Source organism: Zingiber officinale, chromosome 5B, assembly GCF_018446385.1.
Source record: "Zingiber officinale cultivar Zhangliang chromosome 5B, Zo_v1.1, whole genome shotgun sequence".
In the NCBI taxonomy this organism is placed as follows: domain Eukaryota; kingdom Viridiplantae; phylum Streptophyta; class Magnoliopsida; order Zingiberales; family Zingiberaceae; genus Zingiber; species Zingiber officinale.
In genome coordinates, this window is record NC_055995.1 from 100,605,488 (window position 1) to 100,621,961 (window position 16,474).

Consider the following 16,474-nt stretch of genomic DNA (forward strand, 5'->3'; position numbering starts at 1 on the left):
CCCTCTATACCATGACCCCTGTATGGTCGAGAGGCAGGGTCAGTGACAGACTGTACATCACTCCAGCTACCACTCTCTCGAGTGGCCGAGGGGACAGTTGCATAGTAGCTAACTAGCTACATCTACGATGGGAGTTCCTGCTGCTCGCAACTCCAGCTATCACTACCTATGAGTGACCGAGTGGAAGCACGTCAGGACAAGCGGCATCAACTCCAGCTACCACTCTCTCGAGTGGCCGAGGATGCGGCCCTGGTCAACGACTCTCTCGACCGCAAGGGAGAATTGGCTGTTGACATGTATGTCATGATATGATGCACCAAATGCAACAGTCATCATATAATATAAGCAGAAATTAGTTATGCTACATGAAGCCAACATGCTCAATACGGTACATAAATAAACAACAGTCATCATACCAATATAAGAAAAATTTAGTTATGCTACATGAAGCCAGCATGCTCAATATAGTACATAAATAAACAACAGTCAAAGCATACAACCATGATATCTAGTATCTGCTATCTATCATGAACAACAAGAGACTTTATAGATGTAAAAATGAATATCTCGAAGATCGAGTGGAAGTATCAAGCACAAGATAAATAAGAGTGTAGTCAAGGTAAAAGCAATTTCTATCCAAGGATAGCTCATGCACTAAGTTCAAAGAACTACAGAATCAAGGTAAGAAGTATCCGCCTTTATATGTAGATCGTGTCAATCGTCTTTTACAAGTCCAAAAGATCGCATTCAACTCGAATCCTACAAATACAGGGTACGAGGTAAAACTAAGGATATATAACCAATGTATCAACTATTAATCAATCTAAACCGATCCAAACTCCATCCACTCATATCTATTACTAAATCCAATGTAGCCATCAAACCCACCCTATGTAAATATGGTATCCAAGGCCAACTTACCCTAATTGGAGTGCTCCTTTGTCGACTTACGGTCGGAGAACCTTACTACCCGACAATGGTGGCCTAAGCTAGAAGAAACTCCTATTGGAAAGACAATGAATGGAGCTACTGTGACTAGTGAAACAATCAGCACATACAATCCTTTCTGAAATTGAAATCTAGGTTTCCACCATCCAATAACTAACATACCTTATCTTAAGGTTGTGCTGACAACGCCCTCTCTGTCGGTGACCAGTGGTCTAGCGGCCGGGGAGACCCGCAACGGCTGTGGAGACCAGCGAAGACAAGATCGACGGTGGTGTCTCGATATCAAGGCACAGGAGGGAGAAGCAACCGTCGGGAGAGTCGTTCACCCCCATCCTAGGTCTCGGCCGGCGCTGGGATGAGCAGCACCGGCGCGATCGATCGCGATCGATCGTTGAGGTGGATGTGGTGCTCATGTGAGGGCGAGGGATCGACGGCTATTCTTGCGAGAACTCGTGAGGAGAAGAGGGAAGAAGGCTCGACCAACGTCGGAATGAGCAACACCAGCGCGATCCCGTGCTAAGGACAGAGGTGGCAGTTTGGTGAGGGGAATCACGAGGCTCGGGATGGAGGAGGAAAGGACGGAGAGACCGGCGGTTGTGGCTCGGGAGAGAAGAGAGGCCGGCGGTGGATTTGGGAAGAAGGGTTCGGCGAAGGAGGAGGGTGGCGTCGCGCAAGGGGCTCGGGAGAGGTGAGGAAATCAGCGTTTTGGGAATTAGGGCACACGAAGTGATTTTTTTTATAACTTAGGAATTTGTAAATTAAACCCTAGATCCATTCCTCAATCAACTCCCACCTCCGAGTATTCCAAACAGGCTTTTCTCGAGTCCATAAGTGCATCCCCTCTAAATACGTCGTACGAGCTCCGATTAATTCCGAGAAAATTTCTAAAAATTTCTAAAAATACTGTTAACGCTAATTGCCTATTAAACCTTATTATTTAATTACTATTTTGTTCAGTATTTTACAGAAGAAGTTTAATCGATTAAACTAATCGAGATCTTAATAGATTCAAAATCTATGTAATCGATTCAAATAGATTTTTAATAGATCTGAGTAATCGATTAAAATCCATTTGTAATCGATTAAAATGATGAAGAAAATAGTATATGTTATTCTTCCTCCGTCAAACATTTTTAATCGATTCATGTAATTGATTCAAGTAAAAACAAAATTAGAGAAAGTAAAATGTACTCACATTCTCAAGATTAAATAAATAAAAAATGTGAACAGTTAGATGATGCATGAATGGATCAAACAATTGCCCATTATAGCTTTTTCCAACGTGCTTATGTGTTTAATATGTTCCAATTAAATATGTTCACTATTTAATTGAGAATCAAGGTTTAATTAATTAAAAATTGAATTGGACCATATTAGTCCAACCAAATCTTAATCTGGTTCAAACCATTAATTGGTTTAACCAGACCAGTTAAATTTAATAATATCCAAATCTGGTTCAAACCATTGGTTGGTTTAACCAGATTGGTTTCTTATTAATTGGGGTAGTTTTGATTACATGTGTTGGTCTAGATCTTTTAAGATTTGTTGTAAAATATTAGATTTGATCAAATGGGTCAGATCTATTCTAATGGGTCAAATTTGATCAAATGGGTCAAATTGCCTAATGGACCATGATTTGATTAAATGGGCTTAAACAATAACAACTATACATCCCTGTCTGATTAGATTAGTTCTAACGAGGATAATGGACCAAGCTAATGATCAGGATCTTGTTTCATCGATTAATCCAGTGTGTCAATCTACTGGAGTTCCTCAGATAAAGAAAATTTATTTTTTTATTTGCTTACGTATTCTGTATATTGGTTCTATGCATATGTGTGAATTGAAATTAGCCAGTTTTATTACTGGTTTGTCAGTTTTGTATTGACATTATTAATTTCAATTCCAGATGCCTTAGATAATATACACGATAACTTATCACTATGTTTGACGAAATGAGCTAAGGGAGGCTATTCAGGAGATAGAGTATGACCCGATTTACGGTGTCAGGGGACATATTGGACAGCTTGATCAATTATTCTGGAAACTCGAGCAAGAAGAATTTCCAATCCTGGACAATTATAGGATTTGGGCTTTGATTCATTCATTACCGGCACATCCTCGTGAGGCACACGATCGATAATTCACCATGTGGAGCTACTTCACCATGTGGATCAAGAGGATCCCAAAGAGTTTAAGGATGATCCACAAGAGGATCCGAATGTAGATCCAATGGAGAATCTTGAAGCTGTCATACCTGAGATTGCCCCAAATGAGTTCAGGTTGAAAGGGATAGTGTTGACCACTATACTAGTGTTTGTCCTGATGGTAGTGGTGTTAGCTTATCTAACTTATTAGAGTATTGTTGTTGTTATTGTCATTATGTACAAACAGTATTAGCCCATTAAGTTTAATAAAATCATGTAGTAGAAATTGTTGTTATGTACGAATAATACTACTTTATGAAATAGTATGTTACACGTTAACAAACAAGAAAAGGAATGTTATATGTTAACAATATGCAGCATGTTTATATGAATGATATGTTCATTCAGATGCTAATTACTCTACATAATACATGAAAAATGATTAGTTTATTTAATTAAAGAAATCATGATAGAACGATGATTAGTTCATTTGTTGGGATATATGTAATAATATTGATCAATGCTGATTTGATTGGACCATACAAATGATGAGTGGAAACGTAGTTATCACTTGATTTTGTAAACCAACTCAAATTAATATTGAGTCAATCATAAATTGCATGATATGAATTGTACTGAATACTAAATAATATGTTTATTTATGTTAGATCATGACAAATAAGAACATCATAGCTAAACTCAATAATAGAGAGAAATTATATGAGGATAACTACAAAATCTAGCAACTTAAGATACAATATGTTCTTAAGGAAAAAGAAGTTCTTGAGGCTATAAAACAGGTTATGGAAACACCTGTAGATCCCACTATACAGAACAGATGAGATCTTGATGCCTATAAGACATGGAAGAAGAAAGACTCCACTGTTAAGGGAATATTGATTAATTCAATGGTGGATGACCTAGTTTTTGAATATGAGTTGTATCTTATGGCTCATGAAGTCTGGGTAGCCCTTAAGGAGAAATATAGTGGAGGAAGTCTAAGCAAGCTTCGACAACTAACGATTAAGTTTGACAGCTACATTAAATGTTTGAATGTTTCAATGGTTCAACACCTTGGGGAGATGTCGAACATGATTCGAGAGCTTAAAACTACTGGTCATGAGTTGACAGATGAACAACAGGTTCAAGCGGTTATTCATTCCCTTCTAGATTCTTGGGAGACCATGAAGCAAACCCTGATTCACAGTGAGAGTATAAAGACTTTTACTGACGTCTCACGCCATGTAAAATTGGAGACTGAGAGAGTTGAATCCGTAAGGATTTCTGGACAAGCCTATATGGTTGTCAGTTCTGTTGGATCATCTGGATCCATGAAAAAAAATGGTACAAAAAAGGGAAGGGAAAGAAGAAAGAAGCTGCTATTGTAGGATAGGGCCAAATCAAGAAGATAGGAAAGAAGACTGGAAAGAAACCTAAAAATAAATTGACTTATTTTAATTACGACAAAAAAGGTCACTTCACTCGAGAGTGCACTAAGCCAAAAAAGGTAAATCCATGTGTGTTTTCTTTTCCTGAGTATTTTATTACTAGTTCAGTGTTGTTAGCTGATTCTTATCCTTTGTGGATTATAGATTTGGGAGCAACTAACCATGTAGCTCGAGAACAAGTTACATTTGATAAGTACCATCAAGTACCAGCTGGTAACAAATGGATCTATGTAGGAAACAATGCAAGAGTTAAAGTCAAAGGAATCAGCACTTGCAAACTCAACCTTCGTCGTGATAGTGTTTTGTTTCTACATGACGTCCTATGTGCTCCTGAAATTCAATGGAATCTTGTTTCCCTTACATGCCTTCTTGATTTAGGGTAATGTATTAATTTTTACAGTCAATGTGTTGAACTTAAGTTGACTCTGTGTTAATCGGATATAATTTTTTAACAAATGATTTTATGGTTCTTGAAGTAAAACCAGATGTCAATTGTGCAATTGAAGGTTATTTTTTGAACATTGCTCTAACTAATAATGCAAATATAACTAATGAGGTTTGGCATGCTAGATTAGGACATATAGGACAAGAACGTATGAATCGGTTGGCTAGAGAGGGTTTATTGGGCACTCAGGCTAAGATTCACTTATCTATATGTGAGCATTGTCTTGCTAGAAAAGCAACTAGGAAACCATTTGGTAAGGCTATTAGATCTGAATCACCATTACAAATAATTCATTAGGATATTTGTGGTCCAATGAATGTGAAGGCTAGACATGAAGCTTCCTATTTCATTATATTTATTGATGATTTCTCTCAGTTCGGTCATGTGTATTTGATTTCTCACAAATCTGAAATATTGGATTGCTTCATTCATTATATGAACGAAGTTGAGAATCAAACGGAACGTAAAGTTAAGACTTTACGCACTAACCATGGAGAGGAATATTTGTCTGATATGTTCAAGACAATACGTAATGATAGAGGGATTATTAGACAGCTGACAATCCCTGAAACTCTATAGTAAAATGGGACAGCTAAAAGAAGAAATAGGACTCTTCTTGAAATGGTTAGGTCTATGATGGTGCAGGCTAATTTGCCAATCTCCTATTGGGGAGATACATTATTAATTGTAGCCTATATGCTTAACAAAGTACTTTCAAAGTGAGTTCGTCTACCCCATATGAATGTTGGACAGGCAGAAAATCATATTTAAGTAATCTGAGACCCTGAGGGTTAGCTGCTTATGTTCATGAGAGTTCTCACTAGTATGGAAAACTAGGACCTAAGGGTAAGAAATGTATCTTTATTAGATATCATGAGATCTCCAAAGGTTCTGTTTTCATAGGTGAGCAACTAGATAGAACCATCTCCGAAATAGATTCGAGAGATGCGACTTTTCTTGAAATACGGTTCCCAATTAGAGGTGATGTTGATAAAAAAAGTTCCTCTATTTGAGGAGGATGAGATATTATCAACAAGAGAGGTGTCAAAATGGATGTCTGAATCTAGTCAACCGAGTGGGAGTGATATGTCGAGTCATGAGTTGACTTCTCAACAGCCTAACTTACGAAGAAGTGTTCATAAAATCAAACCTAAGAAGAGGTTTGATATTGAGAATGAGGCATTGATAACACTTCCAATTGACGATGATGAACCTCAATAGGAAGCATTGGGATGTAGAGTTAGAGAAAAAATGGAAAGTTGTAATGGTTGAAGAGATGGAGTTGATGAGAAAGAATCAAGTTTGGGATTATAATTGATCTTCCTCTGGGTCAAAGGACTATTAGGAATAAGTTTATTCTCAAAATCAAGAGGAAAGCGGATCGATCGATTAATCGATACAAAGTTCGACTAGTTACAAAAGGATATACCCAAATGGAGGATATTATTTTTGAGGATAAGTTGAGTACCTCTTAAGAGTGAAGATCATGAAAGATTGATCAAAAAGACTTTTGGGATTATCTCAAGAGGCTTATATCGCTAAGATTCTACAACACTTCAATATGTCTGATCCGGATATGAAAGGGGCAGAGAAGAAATTAGGAGGAAAGTGGAGGGCAGTTTTGTCATTTGAGGGGGAAGGGTTTCTTGCTCTTTAAGGGCACGATACAGAAAAGAGAAGAAGGGGGTTTTTTTTCCGCCGCCAGAGAGAGAGAGAAACGGAGGGGGAGCTTTCCTCTCCATCTTGCACTGTTTGCCGGGGTCATCACCGGCCTTCGCCGGTCTTCGCCGGCAACTTCTTCCGTTGCTCTCCTCCTCCTCGCGACGTAGGCGCTGTGCCGTCGCCATCATTCCCCAGCAGCTCCCTCGCCGGCAGCCTCCGCGCGCACAGCAGCTCCCTCGCCGGCAGCCTCCGCGCGCACAGCAGTTCCCTCGCCGGCAGCCTCCGCGCGCACAGCGCCTCCCTCGCCGGCAGCCTCTACACGCAGAGCAGCCCTCCTCCGGTACTTGCCGGCAGTCCTGGTGCCGACTTTGCCTAGTGTTCCGGCCTACGCGCCGTTGTCACATTCCGGCCTACGCGCCGTTGTCACATTCCGGCCTGCGAGCCGATGTCGTACGCCGGTCGTGTCGCCGTTGTACTCCGATTGTGTGTCACCTTTCAGATCCATGCCACATTCGGCTCCGCGTTGTCACCTCCGGACCCAGCTCCTCTTCGGTCGGTTCAGAGGCATCCACCCTTCCGGGTCACGACGACTCGGTCAGCTTCACGACCAGCTCACTCATCCATCCGAGGCCGCCCCCCTGGGCCAGGGTACGTTCTCGTACCTTTTCTGCATTCAGTTAATTATGTTGTCATTAGTATTCGGTTGCTTATATGTCTGTGGAATTCGCCTCGAGCACCGAGGTACCAGAGACCGGGGGCGACCCGGTCGCTGGATACAGGTACAGTTGACCGGAGGAGGACTTCAGACAACTTGGTCAATGCAGCGGACAGATCATCGACCGGGTCATGGGGATGCGGTCAACCTTCCAGACACGTCACACCGGCAGGTTCGTCTTCTTAGCTTCCAGACAGGATCAAATTGGCGCCGTCTGTGGGAACGCGCCTGATCTGGAACGTGAAGATGAACGACGCCGGATAGTTCTGCCATCCTCATGACCACGGTCAGTTTTTCTGTTATTTGTTCTGTCAGTTATATGATCTGTACAAGTCCCGAAGGCCCCCGAGCCGATCGGCCGGGAGGTTTATATCCGAGCCAGGGGCTCGAAGCCGAATCCGAGCCAGGGGCTCGAAGCCGAAGGCCCCCGAGCCGATCGGCCGGGAGGTTTATATCCGAGCCACAGGCTCGAAGCCGAAGGCCCCCGAGCCGATCGGCCGGGAGGTTTATATCCGAGCCAGGGGCTCGAAGCCGAAGGCCCCCGAGCCGATCGGCCGGGAGGTTTATATCCGAGCCAGGGGCTCGAAGCCGAAGGCCCCCGAGCCGATCGGCCGGGAGGTTTATATCCGAGCCAGGGGCTCGAAGCCGAAGGCCGGGAGGTTTATAAGCGAGGTTTATATCCGAGCCAGGCGCTCGAAGCCCCGATCGGCCGGGAGGTTTATATCCGAGCCGAGGTCGAAGGCCCCAGCCGATCGGCCGAGGGGTTTATATCCGAGCCATCGCCGAAGGCCCCCGAGCCGATCGGGAGGTTTATATCCGAGCCAGGGCTCGAAGCCGAAGGCCCCGGCCGGGAGGTTTATATCCGAGCCAGAGGCTCGCCGAGCCGATCGGCCGGAGGTTTATATCCGAGCCAGGGCTCAACAAGGCCCCGAGCCGATCGGCCGAGGTTTATATCCGAGCTAGGGGCTCGGCCGAAGGCCCCGAGCCGACGTAGGATTATCCGAGCCAGGGGCTCGGTCAAGGCCCCGAGCCGATCGGCCGGGAGGTTTATATCTGAGCCAGGGGCTCGAAGCCGAAGGCCCCCGAGCCGTTCGGCAGGGAGGTTTATATCCGAGCCACGGGCTCGAAGACGAATGCCCCCGAGCCGTTCGGCCGGGAGGTTTATATACGAGTCCGTGGCTGCCACGGGCTCGATGGCGAAGACCCCGAGCCGATCGGCCGGGTTTGAATTAGCCCTGAAGACCGTCGAGCTCTGATGTTAAATATCGAGAGTCGAACCGGCGACTATAAAAACCCCGGCTTGAAGACCGTCGAGCTCCGACGTTAAATATCGAGAGTCGAACCGGCGACTATAAAAACCCCGGTTTGAAGACCGTCGAGCTCCGACGTTAAATATCGAGAGTCGAACCGGCGACTATAAAAACCCCGGCTTGAAGACCGTCGAGCTCCGATGTTAAATATCGAGAGTCGAACCGGCGACTATAAAACCCCGCCTTGAAGACCGCTGCATGGACTAGTTATCAGATATTCTATCTCCCCCGTTCGGGGTTGAGCGGCCTTCGCTGGTCACGGACCAGATTCATGATCATCTATCTCCCCCGTCCGGGGTCGAGCAGTCGTCGCGGCCAGGTATCTATTCTTCCGATCGACATCACCACGGTCGCACGCGCGGCATCGTCCGCCCGGCATCTATACATCCGATCGGCAGCATTACGATCAGTCGCACGAGCGGCATCGTCCGCCCAGCATCTATCTGACCGATCGACGTCACCACGGTCGCACGCGCGGCATCGGCCGCCCGACATCTATTTGACCGATCGGCGTCACCACGGTCGCACGCGCGGTATCGTCCGCCCGGCATTTATCCGATCGATCGACCTCATTCCAGTCGCACGCGCGGTATCGTCCGCCCAGCATTTATCCGACCGATCGCCATCATTCCGGTCGCACGCGCGGCATCGTCCGCCCGGCATCTATACATCCGATCGGCAGCATTACGATCGTTCGCACGACAGCATCCGTCCGACATCTATCCATCCGATCGGCATCACTCCGATCGCTCGTTCAGCATTGCCAACTCCTCGCTACTCGACTGTCGGACCAGCATTTTATGTTCGCTCGTTGACCATTCTCGATGCTGCTCATTCAGTGCGTCAGGCCAGTATTTCATGATCGATTGATCGTCATTTTCTCTGTCGCCCGTTCGGCGTTGTCCGCTCAGCGTCTATCCACCCGATCGGCATCACTTCGATCGTCCGGTCGGTATCTTCGTGGCTGCATACTAGGCATTGGTCCGGTTACAGATTTGATCCGCTCGGCACGAGTACTATCTCATTCGACATTGTTATTATAGCGACCGCTCGTAGGACAGCGTACATTGTGTTCAACTATGTGACTTTGGTATCGAAAGCGGTTCAATACTTTGCGATAGACTGTCCAGTCAGTCGGACTCACGCCTCCTTCGACTAGACTTGAAGGGGAGGCTTGTGATCCGGATATGAAAGGGGCAGAGAAGAAATTAGGAGGAAAGTGGAGGGCAGTTTTGTCATTTGAGGGGGAAGGGTTTCTTGCTCTTTAAGGGCACGATACAGAAAAGAGAAGAAGGGGGTTTTTTTCCGCCGCCAGAGAGAGAGAGAAACGGAGGGGGAGCTTTCCTCTCCATCTTGCACTGTTTGCCGGGGTCATCACCGGCCTTCGCCGGTCTTCGCCGGCAACTTCTTCCGTTGCTCTCCTCCTCCTCGCGACGTAGGCGCTGTGCCGTCGCCATCATTCCCCAGCAGCTCCCTCGCCGGCAGCCTCCGCGCGCACAGCGGCTCCCTCGCCGGCAGCCTCCGCGCGCATAGCAGCTCCCTCGCCGGCAGCCTCCACGCGCACAGCGGCTCCCTCGTCGGCAGCCTTCACGCGCACAGCGGCTCCCTCGCCGGCAGCCTCTACACGCAGAGCAGCCCTCCTCCGGCACTTACCGGCAGTCCTGGTGCCGACTTTGCCTAGTGTTCCGGCCTACGCGCCGTTGTCACATTCCGGCCTGCGAGCCGATGTCGTACGCCGGTCGTGTCGCCGTTGTACTCCGATTGTGTGTCACCTTTCAGATCCATGCCACATTCGGCTCCGCGTTGTCACCTCCGGACCCAGCTCCTCTTCGGTCGGTTCAGAGGCATCCACCCTTCCGGGTCACGACGACTCGGTCAGCTTCACGACCAGCTCACTCATCCATCCGAGGGCGCCCCCCTGGGCCAGGGTACGTTCTCGTACCTTTTCTGCATTCAGTTAATTATGTTGTCATTAGTATTCGGTTGCTTATATGTCTGTGGAATTCGCCTCGAGCACCGAGGTACCAGAGACCGGGGGCGACCCGGTCGCTGGATACAGGTACAGTTGACCGGAGGAGGACTTCAGACAACTTGGTCAATGCAGCGGACAGATCATCGACCGGGTCATGGGGATGCGGTCAACCTTCCAGACACGTCACACCGGCAGGTTCGTCTTCTTAGCTTCCAGACAGGATCAAAGTCCTCCTCCGGTCAACTGTACCTGTATCCAGCGACCGGGTCGCCCCCGGTCTCTGGTACCTCGGTGCTCGAGGCGAATTCCACAGACATATAAGCAACCGAATACTAATGACAACATAATTAACTGAATGCAGAAAAGGTACGAGAACGTACCCTGGCCCAGGGGGGCGCCCTCGGATGGATGAGTGAGCTGGTCATGAAGCTGACCGAGTCGTCGTGACCCGGAAGGGTGGATGCCTCTGAACCGACCGAAGAGGAGCTGGGTCCGGAGGTGACAACGCGGAGCCGAATGTGGCATGGATCGGAGAGGCACACTCCGGCGAGGCAGCTGCTGTGCGCGCGGAATGTGCGCGTAGGCCGGAACACTAGGCAAAGTCGGCACCGGGACTGCCGTAAGTGCCGGAGGAGGGCTGCTGTGCGCGCGGAGGCTGCAGGGAGCTGCTGTGCGCGCGGAGGCTGCCGGCGAGGGAGCTGCTGTGCGCGCGGAGGCTGCAGGGAGCTGCTGTGCGCGCGGAGGCTGCCGGCGAGGGAGCTGCTGGGGAATGATGGCGACGGCACAGCGCCTACGTCGCGAGGAGGAGGAGAGCAACGGAAGAAGTTGCCGGCGAAGGCCGGTGATGACCCCGGCAAACAGTGCAAGATGGAGAGGAAAGCTCCCCCTCCGTTTCTCTCTCTCTCTGGCGGCGGAAAAAACCCCTTCCCTCTCTTTTCTGTATCGTGCCCTTAAAGAGCAAGAAACCCTTCCCCCTCAAATGACAAAACTGCCCTCCACTTTCCTCCTAATTTCTTCTCTGCCCCTTTCATATCCGGATCACAAGCCTCCCCTTCAAGTCTAGTCGAAGGAGGCGTGAGTCCGACTGACTGGACAGTCTATCGCAAAGTATTGAACCGCTTTCGATACCAAAGTCACATAGTTGAACACAATGTACGCTGTCCTACGAGCGGTCGCTATAATAACAATGTCGAATGAGATAGTACTCGTGCCGAGCGGATCAAATCTGTAACCGGACCAATGCCTAGTATGCAGCCACGAAGATACCGACCGGACGATCGAAGTGATGCCGATCGGGTGGATAGACGCTGAGCGGACAACGCCGAACGGGCGACAGAGAAAATGACGATCAATCGATCATGAAATACTGGCCTGACGCACTGAATGAGCAGCATCGAGAATGGTCAACGAGCGAACATAAAATGCTGGTCCGGCAGTCGAGTAGCGAGGAGTTGGCAATGCTGAACGAGCGATCGGAGGAAAGTGGAGGCTTGTGATCCGGATATGAAAGGGGCAGAGAAGAAATTAGGAGGAAAGTGGAGGGCAGTTTTGTCATTTGAGGGGGAAGGGTTTCTTGCTCTTTAAGGGCACGATACAGAAAAGAGAAGAAGGGGGTTTTTTTCCGCCGCCAGAGAGAGAGAGAAACGGAGGGGGAGCTTTCCTCTCCATCTTGCACTGTTTGCCGGGGTCATCACCGGCCTTCGCCGGTCTTCGCCGGCAACTTCTTCCGTTGCTCTCCTCCTCCTCGCGACGTAGGCGCTGTGCCGTCGCCATCATTCCCCAGCAGCTCCCTCGCCGGCAGCCTCCGCGCGCACAGCGGCTCCCTCGCCGGCAGCCTCCACGCGCACAGCGGCTCCCTCGTCGGCAGCCTTCACGCGCACAGCAGCTCCCTCGCCGGCAGCCTCCGCGCGCACAGCAGCTCCCTCGCCGGCAGCCTCCGCGCGGAGCAGCCCTCCTCCGGCACTTACCGGCAGTCCTGGTGCCGACTTTGCCTAGTGTTCCGGTCTACGCGCCGTTGTCACATTCCGGCCTGCGAGCCGATGTCGTACGCCGGTCGTGTCGCCGTTGTATTCCGATTGTGTGTCACCTTTCAGATTCATGCCACATTCGGCTCCGCGTTGTCACCTCCGGACCCAGCTCCTCTTCGGTCGGTTCAGAGGCATCCACCCTTCCGGGTCACGACGACTCGGTCAGTTTCACGACCAGCTCACTCATCCATCCGAGGGCGCCCCCCTGGGCCAGGGTACGTTATCGTACCTTTTCTGCATTCAGTTAATTATGTTGTCATTAGTATTCGGTTGCTTATATGTCTGTGGAATTCGCCTCGAGCACCGAGGTACCAGAGACCGGGGGCGACCCGGTCGCTGGATACAGGTACAGTTGACCGGAGGAGGACTTCAGACAACTTGGTCAATGCAGCGGACAGATCATCGACCGGGTCATGGGGATGCGGTCAACCTTCCAGACACGTCACACCGGCAGGTTCGTCTTCTTAGCTTCCAGACAGGATCAAAGTCCTCCTCCGGTCAACTGTACCTGTATCCAGCGACCGGGTCGCCCCCGGTCTCTGGTACCTCGGTGCTCGAGGCGAATTCCACAGACATATAAGCAACCGAATACTAATGACAACATAATTAACTAAATGCAGAAAAGGTACGAGAACGTACCCTGGCCCAGGGGGGCGCCCTCGGATGGATGAGTGAGCTGGTCGTGAAACTGACCGAGTCGTCGTGACCCGGAAGGGTGGATGCCTCTGAACCGACCGAAGAGGAGCTGGGTCCGGAGGTGACAACGCGGAGCCGAATGTGGCATGGATCTGAAAGGTGACACACAATCGGAATACAACGGCGACACGACCGGCGTACGACATCGGCTCGCAGGCCGGAATGTGACAACGGCGCGTAGGCCGGAACACTAGGCAAAGTCGGCACCAGGACTGCCGGTAAGTGTCGGAGGAGGGCTGCTCTGCGTGTAGAGGCTGCCGACGAGGGAGCTGCTGTGCGCGCGGAGGCCGGCGAGGGAGCTGCTGTGCGCGCGGGGGCTGCCGGCGAGGCAGCTGCTGTGCGCGCGGGGGCTGCCGGCGAGGCAGGCGCTGTGCGCGCGGAGGCTGCCGGCGAGGGAGCTGCTGGGGAATGATGGCGACGGCACAGCGCCTACGTCGCGAGGAGGAGGAGAGCAACGGAAGAAGTTGCCGGCGAAGGCCGGTGATGACCCCGGCAAACAGTGCAAGATGGAGAGGAAAGCTCCCCCTCCGTTTCTCTCTCTCTCTGGCGGCGGAAAAAAAACCCCCTTCTTCTCTTTTCTGTATCGTGCCCTTAAAGAGCAAGAAACCCTTCCCCCTCAAATGACAAAACTGCCCTCCACTTTCCTCCTAATTTCTTCTCTGCCCCTTTCATATCCGGATCACAAGCCTCCCCTTCAAGTCTAGTCGAAGGAGGCGTGAGTCCGACTGACTGGACAGTCTATCGCAAAGTATTGAACCGCTTTCGATACCAAAGTCACATAGTTGAACACAATGTACGCTGTCCTACGAGCGGTCGCTATAATAACAATGTCGAATGAGATAGTACTCGTGCTGAGCGGATCAAATCTGTAACCGGACCAATGCCTAGTATGCAGCCACGAAGATACCGACCGGACGATCGAAGTGATGCCGATCGGGTGGATAGACGCTGAGCGGACAACGCCGAACGGGCGACAGAGAAAATGACGATCAATCGATCATGAAATACTGGCCTGACGCACTGAATGAGCAGCATCGAGAATGGTCAACGAGCGAACATAAAATGCTGGTCCGGCAGTCGAGTAGCGAGGAGTTGGCAATGCTGAACGAGCGATCGGAGGAAAGTGGAGGCTTGTGATCCGGATATGAAAGGGGCAGAGAAGAAATTAGGAGGAAAGTGGAGGGCAGTTTTGTCATTTGAGGGGGAAGGGTTTCTTGCTCTTTAAGGGCACGATACAGAAAAGAGAAGAAGGGGGTTTTTTTCCGCCGCCAGAGAGAGAGAGAAACGGAGGGGGAGCTTTCCTCTCCATCTTGCACTGTTTGCCGGGGTCATCACCGGCCTTCGCCGGTCTTCGCCGGCAACTTCTTCCGTTGCTCTCCTCCTCCTCGCGACGTAGGCGCTGTGCCGTCGCCATCATTCCCCAGCAGCTCCCTCGCCGGCACCCTCCGCGCGCACAGCGCCTCCATCGCCTAACGACCTCGCAGTGAACTTACAGAGTCAGTATGGGCATGAGAGCCTCAATAGGCGAGCAACCTCTCGATACATATCTTGGTGGCGGCGTCATCCCAGCGGCAATCCCCCGACTTCGAACCAACTCAAGGCCGCAAGGAAGGCTGCAGCAGCCTCCCCCCACAGTGAACATCCATCCGCCAGCCAGAACAATTCCACCAGCACCCAGCCCGATGCCAAGGCCAGAGATCACCCGCTTCCTCTCTCGGCTTCACGACCACTCACTCCTCGCCATCCGCCTGCAGTGTACGTTCTCGTACCTTTTCTGCATTCGGCTAATTATGTTGTCATTAGTATTGGTTGCTTATATGTCGTGGAATTCGCCTCGAGCAAGGTACGAGAAGGCGACCAGTCGGAATCTGGTCTGATTGGGAGGAGGACTTGCACAACTTGGTCAATCGTGACAGATCATCGGCCGGGTCATGGGGATGCGGTCAACCTTCGGACCGTCACCGGCAGTTCGTCTTCTTAGCTTCGAGCGGGGATCAAATTGGCGCCCGCGGGAGCGCTACCGATCCGGACGTGAAGATGAACGGCGGATAGTTCCGCCATCCTCATGACCACGGTCGGTTTTTCATTATTTGTTCTCGGTTATATGATCCGCATACAAGTCCGAAGGCCCCGAGATCGGTCGGAGGTTTATATCGAGCCGGGGCTCGGCCCCCGAGCCGATCGGCAGGAGGTTTATATCCGAGCCAGGGGCTCAAAACCGAAGGCGATCGGTAGGAGGTTTATATCCGAGCCAGGGGCTCGGCCGAAGCCGAGCCGATCGGTAGGAGGTTTATATCCGAGCCGGGGCTCGGCGGCCCCGAGCCGATCGGTAGGAGGTTTATATCGAGCCGGGGCTCGAAGCCCCGAGCCGATCGGCGGAGGTTTATATCCGAGCCGGGGCTCGAGGCCCCGAGCCGATCGGTAGGGAGGTTTATATCCGAGCCAGGGCTCGCCGCTCGGCCGGGAGGTTTATATCCGAGCCACAGGCTCGAAGACGAAGGCCCCCGAGCCGTTCGGCCGGGAGGTTTATATCCGAGCCACGGGCTCGAAGACGAAGGCCCCCGAGCCGTTCGGCCGGGAGGTTTATATCCGAGCCCGTGGCTGCCACGGGCTCGATGGCGAAGACCCCGAGCCGATCGGCCGGGTTTGAATTAGCCCTGAAGACCGTCGAGCTCCGACGTTAAATATCGAGAGTCGAACCGGCGACTATAAAAACCCCGGCTTGAAGACCGTCGAGCTCCGACGTTAAATATCGAGAGTCGAACCGGCGACTATAAAAACCCCGGCTTGAAGACCGTCGAGCTCCGACGTTAAATATCGAGAGTCGAACCGGCGACTATAAAAACCCCGGCTTGAAGACCGTCGAGCTCCGACGTTAAATATCGAGAGTCGAACCGGCGACTATAAAACCCCGCCTTGAAGACCGCTGCATGGACTAGTTATCAGATATTCTATCTCCCCCGTTCGGGGTTGAGCGGCCTTCGCTGGTCACGGACCAGATTCATGATCATCTATCTCCCCCGTCCGGGGTCGAGCAGTCGTCGCAGCCAGGTATCTATTCTTCCGATCGACGTCACCACGGTCGCACGCGCGGCATCGTCCGC